Genomic DNA, 11,298 nt, shown 5'->3' on the forward strand with positions numbered 1-11,298 from the left:
TTACTGAGGAGTGGCTTCCGTCTGGCCACTCTACCATACAGGCCTGATTAGTGGAATGCTGCAGAGATGGTTGTTCTTCTGGAAGGTGCTCCTCTCTCCACAGAGAAACGCTGGAGCTCTGTCAGAGTGACCATCAGGTTCTTGATCACCTCCCTGACTAAGGCCCTTCTCCTCCGATCAGCTCAGTTTGGATGGGCGACGATCTCTAGGAAGAGTCCTGGTTGTTCCAAACTTCTTCCATTTATGGATGATGGAGGCCACTGTGCTCATTCTGACCTTCAAGGCTGCAGACATTTTTCTGTACCCTTCCCCAGATCTGTGCCTCGATACATTCCTGTCTCGGAGGTCCACAGACACTTTCTTGGACTTCATGGCTTGGTTTGTGCTCTGACATGCACTGTTATCTGTGGGACCTTATATAGACAGGTGTGTGCCTTTCCAAATCATGTCCAATCAACTGAATTTACTACAGGTGGACTCCAATCAAGTTGTATAAAAATCTCAAGGATGATCAGTGGAAACAGGATGGACCTGAGCTCAATTTTGAGTGTCATGTCAAAGGCTGCAAATACTTATGTATAAGTGATTTTTTTAAATTTATTTTTATTTTTATTTTTTAATACATTTGAAAAGATTTCAAACAGACTTCTTTCACATTGTCATTATGGGGTATTGTTTGTAGAATTTGGAGGAAAATTATTATATTAATCCATTTTGGAATAAGGCTGTAACATAACAAAATGTGGAAAAAGTGATGCACTGTATTTATAACAGATGCGTTTTTTAAATACGTGAAAGCAACTAGTCAGCTTCAGGCTGACCGTGTTTACTACATTAGTTATAGTTGACTAGTCAACTGTAGTTGAAGTAGTGTGCCCATATAAGAGACATTCTTGTTGGTATTGGATCCCTGTGTTCATGACTCTGATCAATTGAAATGAGATAGCAGTTACTTATCCTTCATTACCCTTTTGAGTTCTCCTTAATGTTCTCATTTAATCTCTTTTTCTGTTTTCCATCCATCCATCCCTTTCCTCTGTTCCTTAACCTTTTCCCTCAGTTTCCAGTAAGTATTTTTCCATCAAGGCTTTTCTTGTGGTTTTCTCTGCATGCTCTTTGATTGCTTTCAAAAATTGCTCATCCTCTTTCTATTTTGTCATAACTGGTATCAGTATTTCCTGAAATACAGAAGGTTATATTTTGTATAAATGTGTCCATGTATTGCCATGGATATTAATGGATGTGTTGTATAATACACATGTTTTTGTTTAGTGCAGAAAGTGTGCAACTGATTTAGTTTTGGTCTTGAACTAACTGATGTTTAACAGTTGTTGCAGTGTTAGATGTATGCAACCACGATTAGAGCAGAACAGTCTGGTTCCGGAAGTAAAATCCCATAATTTTTTCCATAGGGGAATTTATTTTTTAATACTAACTATTAAAACTTTAAAGACAGACCTACCGTGAGCTCTGATCTTGTTAATCAATTGTATAAGCTTCTGTTAAAGCCATCTGTCCATGTCATTAAATGTATTTATTTTTTATCATGTTTAAAGCTGAAATGTGTTATTTCTGCATCACCAAACGTAACTGCAAAATTAAACCTTGCTTTAAAAAACGATTTCTGAACTCACCCTCCCATCTGTCGTTGATCAAATAAGCAGATAGTCCTGCCCTTAACTCATGCCATTGGTCAAGTCAGTGTTTGCTCAAACAAACTGTGACAAAGCAGGCGGAGAATGAGGATCTAGACGCAGCAGTTTATTCAAAAACATAAAGAAAAACTCAGAAACAAGCAAACAGGGGAGACCTGGCACAGAGCATCAAAAACATGCAAGAACTAACAAGGAAACAAGGAAACTAAAAGGGCTTATATACACAAAGGAACAAACAAGGGAATAAGGAACACCTGGGGAAATAATCAGGGAATGAGAACTAATCAGGGGAAAACCAATCATAAAATGAAACTACAAAGGACTACAAAAACCAAACAGGAAACAGGAACTAAACTTCAAAATAACAGCACAAAAACAAAAGACAACAGAGAACATGACACAAACAGAGGAATTTTTATAGTGCCAGTGATTTGACAGTTTTCAAGAAAATGTACATATGGATGGCTTACTTCTAGATGTCTCTGCATATTAAGCTGGGATGTAAGAAAGTATTTTAACTCTGAATAGTGGAAACACTTTAATAGTGGAATTTCTGGTGAAGAACTACACTACCCATGATTCTGCAGAGATTCTCTAATTAGAGAATTGCAGCAAACAAAGCACACTGAAAGAGTTTGCAGCGACTGCCAACTCCAAGTTGGTCTCCCTACAATCTTAAACAACTTTGTATAAAATAAATATTTTGTAATAAACATAACATAATGTTTCTATGCTTAAATCAACAACTTTAAATCAATAGTTGTGTAATTTGTCATTGTATTTAAATTGATTATGTCAATGGGTGAGGGCACGAGGCGCTTTTTCTTATTCTGTGGGCCCAATTTTTATACCTGTGTTAAGCGCAGGGCTATCTGCTATGACCTTGTGCTATGTTTTATCCAATTTTCCTGTCTGAGCAACACACAACAAGGACTATTTGTACTATTTTTGGTCATATGTACATAAAACAGTGGGTGTAGAAACTTGGGAGGTCCATGCAAATGAAGTGGCGCAAGGCTTAACTTGCTGTTTATGTGAGAAATAAGTTATTGCTGTCTGAGAACCATGTCTATTCTCAGCACAAATACTAAACTTAGTCCGTGCATTTGCAGTTTGGGGATTCCACCAGTAGGCAATAGTAAAGTGCTTGTCCAAACTCTTGTATTGCAATGGAACATAAAATGATGTCCCTGACATTAGTTAATACTAACCATGGTGTTGTGTGTGAGTAGGTCAATCTGATTAATTATACTTGCATAATATAACTGAGCCTACATCCAAATAGTCCTGACAAGCAGCAAATTTTGCATGCATATATAAAGCATGTTTACTACAGGATACATTTACTGCATAACTTAGCCTAACGTTAGACAGAAATTGTCTTTATTTCTATTATCTTGTAATTGTAACAAGATCTTTGATTCAATGAATGCGGAAGCGGGAGACAGCGTTTCCAACACTGGGTAGATTGTTTATTTAAAGGGTTAGTTCACCCCAAAATGAAAATGATCCCATAATTTACTCACCTTCAAGCCATCTTAGGTGTCTATGTCTTTCTTCTTTCAGCCAAACACAATCGGAGTTATAATAGAAAGTATCCTGGCTCTTCCAAGCTTTAAAATCGTGAATGAATGGTACCTTAGATTTTGAAGCCCAAAAAAGTGCATCCACTCATCAAAAAAGTAATACGGCTCCAGGGGGTTAATAAAGGCCTTCTGAAGTGAAGTGATGTGTTTTTGTAAGAAAAATATCCATATTTTTTACTTTATAATCACTGGCTTCCGGTAACTGCCGTCCACGTGTTCACAAGAGAGTCGAGTTCCGGGTTATGACATAGGCGTAGCGTAAGCTCCAGTGAGAAGTGACAAACACGGAAGCGCAGAGGATAGAGCAAAACAAAATGCCGGTCATGAATTAGAAGACAACAATAAGAATTTTTAAAGAAAATTGGCAGAGGATTTCAATATAAGAGAAGAGGAGATTGAGTTTTTTGCCCAGCACTATTTGTTTGAGAATACGGGAGACGTGGTGGTGCTCATGCAGGAAATACGAGATAATGGCAACTGAGGCTGAGAGTGTTTGCTGCCATGAATGGACGATTAGACGCACATCATTTTAAGACTAATACTAAACTAACTTATTTTCCTTTGATGTAAACAATGCACTCTTCCATGTTCGTCACTTCTCACCGGAGCTTACACTATGCCTACATTATACGCCGGAACTCGACTCTCTTGTGGACGTGCGGGCGGCCGTTACCGGAAGCCAGTGATTTATAGTTTATGAAGTTATAAATGTATTTTTCTTACAAAAACGCTTCGCTTCTGAAGACCTTTATTAACCCCCCTGGAGCCGTATGGATTACTTTTTTGATGGATGGATGCACTTTTTTGGGCTTCAAAATCTAAGGTACCATACACTCCCATCATAAAGCTTGAAAGAGCCAGGATATTTTTTTAACATAACTCCGATTGTGTTTGGCTGAAAGAAGTAAGTCATCTACACCTAGGAGGGCTTTACTTGGGTGAACTAACCCTTTAAACAAAACGTCTGCTTAACAGCGGTACTGGATACCAATAAGGATATCACTGAACCAAAAAGAGGTAAACAAATCAGGCAGCCTTAAGTCTAACAGCAACGGCCAACACACAAACAGCACACAAACAGTTTTCTCCCCCTCTGCCACTGTCTCCTCTCCTTCACCAGTCACTCCTCACTGGAACACAAAACAGGTGTTACGCACAGATGGAAATCATTCACCGCTCATGTCCCGCCTCACTCTCCACAGGATGGCGCTCAGCCACGCCCCAACCTCCACAGTTATGTATCGCAAACAGTACATTTACATAAACTACCAACTTCTTATAAATGGGCTTTTTTTTATTTCTTAAACTACTTCGACTTTACCAAAGCTTGGCCATAGCACTGCCCTCAATGATTAAAGAGGCTTTATAAACATTCATCTCGTTGATTGTAAAATTACTTTCTCAGCATTTTATACCTGTCCATACCATTGGGAGGCAAAAGTTATGAGACACAAAGTTGTCTTCCTCAAGGGGGCGCTTGATAGTTCAGAAAGTGCCACTTTCAAATCTCAGGACATTTTTGTCTTATTGGAGAAATGTGTTATCATTTGAATCCATCAATACCAAGCAGGGCTGGACGCTTAAAATTAAAGTGTATTAGCAAACAGAAAAGTAGTCAAAATTATAATTGTTTGTTATTATTATTTACTGTGGTATGGTATGCCCCCGGTATTTTCCCGTGTTTATGGAAAAAGGAACGACATAAGCCAGGGAAGCCTGCAATTTATTTTATAGGCTTACCAAAATGAACCGGGGTAAGGTAAGGACATTATTTTGAGCACTGATTGTTTATGCACTTAATCAATAATGGCAATTTGTTAATTTTGAACAAAAATATCTTACATAGGGCAGCTTTAATCACACAATCTGCTTCTTTCAAATATTCAATGCCATGGACTTTGGTAAATCTACTCAAAATATTTTGGATTAGTTCTTCCTCTGAGGTGCTCACTACAGCAGCCTAAAAACTTCTAAACAAAACTTCGTTACCTTACAAGAGCTACAAAGATTGCCTAGTAGCCAGTCAATCAGAATGCATTTTCTACCAGCTCTTGCCATTTTTTCTGCATTATGCATACTCCAGAAGGCTGAGATTAACCTTTAGCATTGAACAAATTTATATCTCTTTAAAACCTTTTTGTCTTAATGTTAAGTACAGCAACTAAAACATAAAGGAGTGCAATAAATAATCATGTAGGTGTTTATTAAACCTAAATATGTGTAACACAATTTGATATTACATATTTTTATTACAATTATAATTAGAACTATTGATTTAACGTGAATTTAGTGTGATTAATTTGATGAAAAATAATTACATTTGATATTCACATTTTATCATTTTTAAATTGCAAATTCGAGCAAAACTGGCATTCTGTACAGCCCTGATTCCAAGGATTGGAAGGTAACTAAACAGCACCATATGACAATGCCATCTCTGTATGTTCATAGACTTTACACCTTAAAGGGATAGTTTACCCAAAAATCAAAAGTCACTTTTCAATTTTCAATCATCATTTATTCAGTCTCATGCCATCCCAGATGCATATTACTTACTTTCTTCTGCTGAACACAAAGAAGGTTTTTTGAAGAATATCTCAGCTCTGTAGGGCCATACAATGCAAGTGAATGGTGGCCAGACCTTGCAAGCTTCAATAATCACAAAGGCAGCAGAAAAGTAACCCACATGACTTCAGTGGTTAAATCCATATCTTCAGAAGCGTTATGATAGGTATTGGTGAGAAACTGATCAATGTTCTTTTTTTTTTTACTATAAATCTGAACTTTCACATTTTGAAAGTGAAAGAGGAGAGTTATAGTAAAAAAAAGGATTTAAATGTTGATCTGTTTCTCACCAAAGTGTTTGCATCACTTCAGAAGACATATATTAAATCACTGGAATCATATGGATAACTTTTATGCTGACATTGTGATGTTTGTAGCTTGAAAAGTCTGATCAGCATTCACTTGCACTGTGAGGACCTACAGTGCTGAGACATTTTTATAAAAATCTTCTTTGTGTTCTGCCGAAGAAAGAAAGTCATACACACCTGGGATGGCATGAGTTAATGATTAAAGAATTTTCTTTTTTGGGTATAACTATTCCTTTAATAATGACAGTGAGAAACTTTTTATTTGAAAATACACAGTGAAGAGTTAATGCAGGAAAATTATTATCTAGCCCTATCGTACCTGACCAATTCGAGAGAACATCAGGGCAACTAAAACCACTTTTACCTGCTTTATTGTATTTCTGAGCTATAAACCCTACTACATTAAGGTATGTATTGAAACAGTTAAGAGACTAACTCTTTTGCCAACAAAGCTCTCTACAGACAAACCTGGATCCACATGGTCATGAATAACTTCAGCTTGCTCTTTGTACAGGTGGTAAAGCATACTTTGGCTAGCCATAGAGACCTGCCTGAGGCTGCCGAGAGGGCGGAAAAGTTTAGGCAGAAATACCGTCACAAACTCCAAACTCTCCGGCACCAGCCTTTGTAAGAGCACCATGAGCATCTTTCACAGTTTATCACAGATCCATTCTTCTCCTTGCCTGATATCTGTGCCTTAATATTTCAGCAAGATCTTTGTAGAGATAAAATATTTAACACTTACGGTCTAGTTCAGTGGGAAGTTGAGTTTCTGTCGTCTAATATAGCTTGCCTCTCCTCTCATCTCTAGTGCTTATGGATCCCTCACCATCCGAAGTCTTTTAGACACAAGAGAACACTGTTTAAATGAGTTCAACTTTCCTGACCCCAAGGTTTACATTAAATAATCTCAATCCTTTGACTCTAAAAAACAAAACAATGTTTCAATCTTTATCTCTGTGCGCCTATAGTCTGTCTCTGTTCCATTGGCTAAACCATCATTCAGGTTAAGTGTCTTGACCTATTGTTAGTGGAATATGGAGGATACATTTTGTCTGATTATTTGCCTGCAGATAAAGCAGAAGGAGAATGACATGGCACTGAAATACTATCTGAAGGTGGTGAAGTCAGTAGAGGAGCTGAGCTGGGAGCAAAGAATCTGGTCAAAGGCCTTTTGGCTGGCAATGTTTTTGACTGGGGAGCCAAAGCCGTTTCAGAGTGAGTATGCTACAAAAATTTGAAAGAGACAAACAGATTTGTGGTTTATGTGGGGAAGCATTTGAATTTTTTTAACACCTGCAAGTATATCCATACTTTTACTTGTTTTTTAGTATGCTTGAATCAGATCCAGAATTTGGGTTTGAACCATAGACTGTAAAAAAAGATGGACGATGCCCCTTCACTCTTTTCCATTAGTGAGAACTGAAGCCACCAGTGTCCCGATATGGCGCTGACATCTTTGGACTTGAGTCTGCGCAGTTGCAATTTCGGGACCAGACCTGCGCAGTAGTGAGCAGGAAGTAATGTCGCGAAATCAAGGCCCCACCCTCACTCTCGCTGAATCAATCGCAAGCACACGCCCATGCACTTTTGACTGTGTGAAATAATTAATTATAGAAATTTAGATATTTAATTTAAAGTTCCAATCTCCTCAGTCCTCCGAAGATCCCGAAAAAAAGTCAGTTGGTGCTTCAGTGACTACTTCGCTCAGAGAACCTGTCAATCACAGCTGTCAATCATGATGTCACAGCACCGTTTTTATAGCATCAAATAACTAACTAAAAACAAACATATTTTGAAAACAAACACTTGAAATTACATCAACGTGATAGAAACTACAGTAAATGACAGAAACTATCTTTGGAAAAAAGATATGTGAAGTGTAATTTAATTGTTTAGTTGGTCTCACGTCCCGTTGAATAACATGGGGAGGCGGGGTCTATGACCTACACTAGGACCAGTCACCGGGGGCGATCGAGACGTTTTGGCTTCACTTTTGAGGGCTTGTGCGGAACACTTTGTTTGAACAAACAAAACAACAACTGCAAGGTATGCTCATAATATTCCTTGCACAGAAAAATATCAATTAACAAAGGGTTTTGCATTCATAAAGGAAATCAAATGTTGAGTTCCAGTGTACCTCCCTCAAAAAAATTATATTTTCATATTTGTAATGGGCATTTTATATTTCCAGAGCGGCCGTGGCTTGTAGATGCCTACAACCAGTGGATTGAGAGATTAAAGGTAAGATATTAGATTCACAATGACTTCAACAGTACTCTCAAATGCCATATTGATTTGTATAGACCCTGGGAATCTTTCTTTTGGTGTTTTTCAGAGTCAGTAGAAAGGTCTCTTTAGTGTCCTAAGTTTTTATATCTGTGACTTTAATTGCCTACCATCTGTAAACTGTTAGTTTCTTAATGACCGTTTCACAGGTGCTTGTTCATTAATTGTTTATGGTTCATTGAACAAGCATGGAAAAATTTGCTGAGTTTATATATAAACAGTTGTGCTCAAAAGTTTTCATACCCTTGGAGAATTGGTAATATTTGTACCATTTTTAAAGAAAACATATTTATTTTATTTCTTATGGGATTAATTTTACATTTATGCATTTGGCAGAAGCTTTTATCCAAAGCAACTTTACAGTTATGATTACCAGTTATGTGCTTTAGCTAACTACGCCACCATCACTCCATATTCCTATTCAAATGTAGGTTATAACAGAATGGCACAATCATAAAACATAAAACAAAACATGGCAACAAAGGAAAAAAAAAATCTATGACCCTTGTTCAAAAGTCTGAATACCATTAGTTCTTATTGTATTGCTCACTTTAGCATAAATGGCAGCGTGCAGTCTTTTGTAATAGTTGTCTATGAGGCCCCCAGATTCTTGCAGGTGGCATAGCTGCCCATTCGTCTTGGCAAAATGCCTCCAGGTCATGTAATGTCTTTGGTCGTCTTGCATGAATCGCACGTTTGAGATCTCCCCCAAGATATATTAAGGTCAGGAGACTGTGATGGCCACTCCAGAACCTTCACCTTTTTCTGCTGTAACCACTGGAGTGTCAACTTGGCCTTATGCTTAGGATCATTGTCGTGCTGGAAAGTCCAAGAGTGTCCCATGCGCAGCTTTTGTGCAGAAGAATGCAAATTGTCTGCCAGTATTTGTCGTTGTTCTTTTACGCATATTACAATGCCGTTTTGTGGTTAATTCTGCATAACGCGGTGGCTCATTTTTGCTTATCGCTGCCCATTCGGCACGATTCGCAGCCGACCCATCGGCCTGTTCTGTTCTCCCGATGGCCAGTCCGTACCTGATCGGCCCCAAAGTGCGTTGGTCTCGTCACTCCAGTGCGCCAGAAGCTGTGAGGCGTGTCAATGTGTTTTCGGGCATATTGTAACCATCCTTTTTTGTGGCATTGGTGCAGTAAAAGCTTCTTTCTGGCAACTTGAACATGCAGCTCATTAATATATATTCACCGATCAGCTACAACATTAAAACCACCTGCCTAATATTGTGTAGGTTCCCCTTGTGCTGCCAAAACAAAAAAGGTATTCTTCTCACCACATATGTACAGAGCGGTTATCTGAGTTACTGTAGTCTTTGTCAGTTCGAACCAGTTTGGCTATTTTCTGTTAAACTCTCTTATCAACAAGGCATTTCAATTTGCAGAACTGCCCCTCACTGGATGTTTTTTGTTTTTGGCACCATTCAGAGTAAACCCTATAGAGCGTTTTATGTGAAAATCCCAGGAGATCAGCAGTTACAGAAATATTCAAACCAGCCCATTTTTTCCCCATTCTGATGGTTGATGTGAACATTAACTGAAGCTCCTGACCCGTATCTGCATGATTTTATGCCTTACACTGCCACCACACTATTGGCTGATTAGATAATCGCATGAATAATTATGTGTACAGATGTTCCTATAGTGGTGTGTGTGTGTGTGTGTGTGTGTGTGTGTGTGTGTGTGTGTGTGTGTGTAATGGTACATATCTATAAAATAATATTTGATATGTGGTTTCAAATTTATATGTATTATAAATAATATAAAACATGTGTACTTGGGATTGAATATTTTATGTACACTACAACAATACATCTCAAAAAGAAATTCTAATGGTTGAGTCTATCGATGTGATCGTTAGGTTTAATTTATTTATGGAAGTATGTTGACTTTCAGGTCGTGCTTGCCAGCAACTCGGGCCCTGCACTGAATGATGTCACAAGTGGTGAGCTGCAGATCCTAACGGAAAGAATAGCCATGGACCCTGTCATTCAGTAAGTGCTCACTCCCTGTCATCACACTGAGATAACATGCAGTAAAAGATTGATCTTATTTATTTGCATTTTCTATTTTGCAGGGCTGCACTCAAAGAGGACAGGCTTGCTTTGGTGCAGAATGGTTCTAGCTCTCCTTGTTTAGACTTTAGGTACAAAGTGTTTTTCCTGCTATGTTAGAATAAAACGGATATTCAAGTGTAAAACAGAAAGTAATGTGCATTCAAAGAGTTCCCTCTTCTTTAATCCCTGTCCTGTTCCTTTCGTTCTTAATTCTCCAGTCTCCTCGACAAAGTCCTGGCCACAGTTGTCAGGGAGCGTGGCACAGATCTGGTGATCATTGAAGGTATGGGCCGGGCCATCCATACAAACTACTATGTCATGCTAAGCTGTGAGAGCCTTAAACTGGCTGTCATCAAGAACTCCTGTTTGGCCAAGCATCTTGGAGGCAAGATCTTCAGTGTAGTCTTTAAATATGAAGTCCCTTCTAAATCCCAAGGGCAACATTAGGGAAATAAATATTTTTTTAGAGGTAAATGCTGAGAGCTGTCATGTTAGGTTGCTCTGTGCTTTCTTAGATTCCATGTAAGATTGACATGATGATTGTATTTGAGTGAGGGTGGAGGGAAATTTTCCTTTTGGTCTTTTTTTTTGTTTGTTTTATTCAAAATGTAATAATAAAGGGGCAATCATGCGTGCCTGCTCTGAAATTAAATGTGCGCGTCTGCCGTGGCCTCCCGTATAACAATTGGATGACAGCTGTAGGGGCTTTTTCTTGTAATGAGATTGAATTTGATTGTTCTCAGGCCAGATTCTGTTGCTGATGGACACTTCATTGGATTCAGAATTGATTGTATTGACTATGACGTTTATGAACATTTTTAGCTTGTGTA

The 11,298-nt window shown here is 38.3% G+C and overlaps 1 pseudogene; it reads left to right on the forward strand.

The window, feature by feature from the left end:
• The first annotated feature begins 6,592 nt into the window (after positions 1–6,592).
• On the forward strand, positions 6,593–10,915 carry LOC127625977 (4'-phosphopantetheine phosphatase-like; annotated as a pseudogene).
• The last annotated feature ends 383 nt before the right edge of the window (positions 10,916–11,298 follow it).

Source organism: Xyrauchen texanus, chromosome 32, assembly GCF_025860055.1.
Source record: "Xyrauchen texanus isolate HMW12.3.18 chromosome 32, RBS_HiC_50CHRs, whole genome shotgun sequence".
Taxonomy (NCBI): Eukaryota; Metazoa; Chordata; class Actinopteri; order Cypriniformes; family Catostomidae; genus Xyrauchen; species Xyrauchen texanus.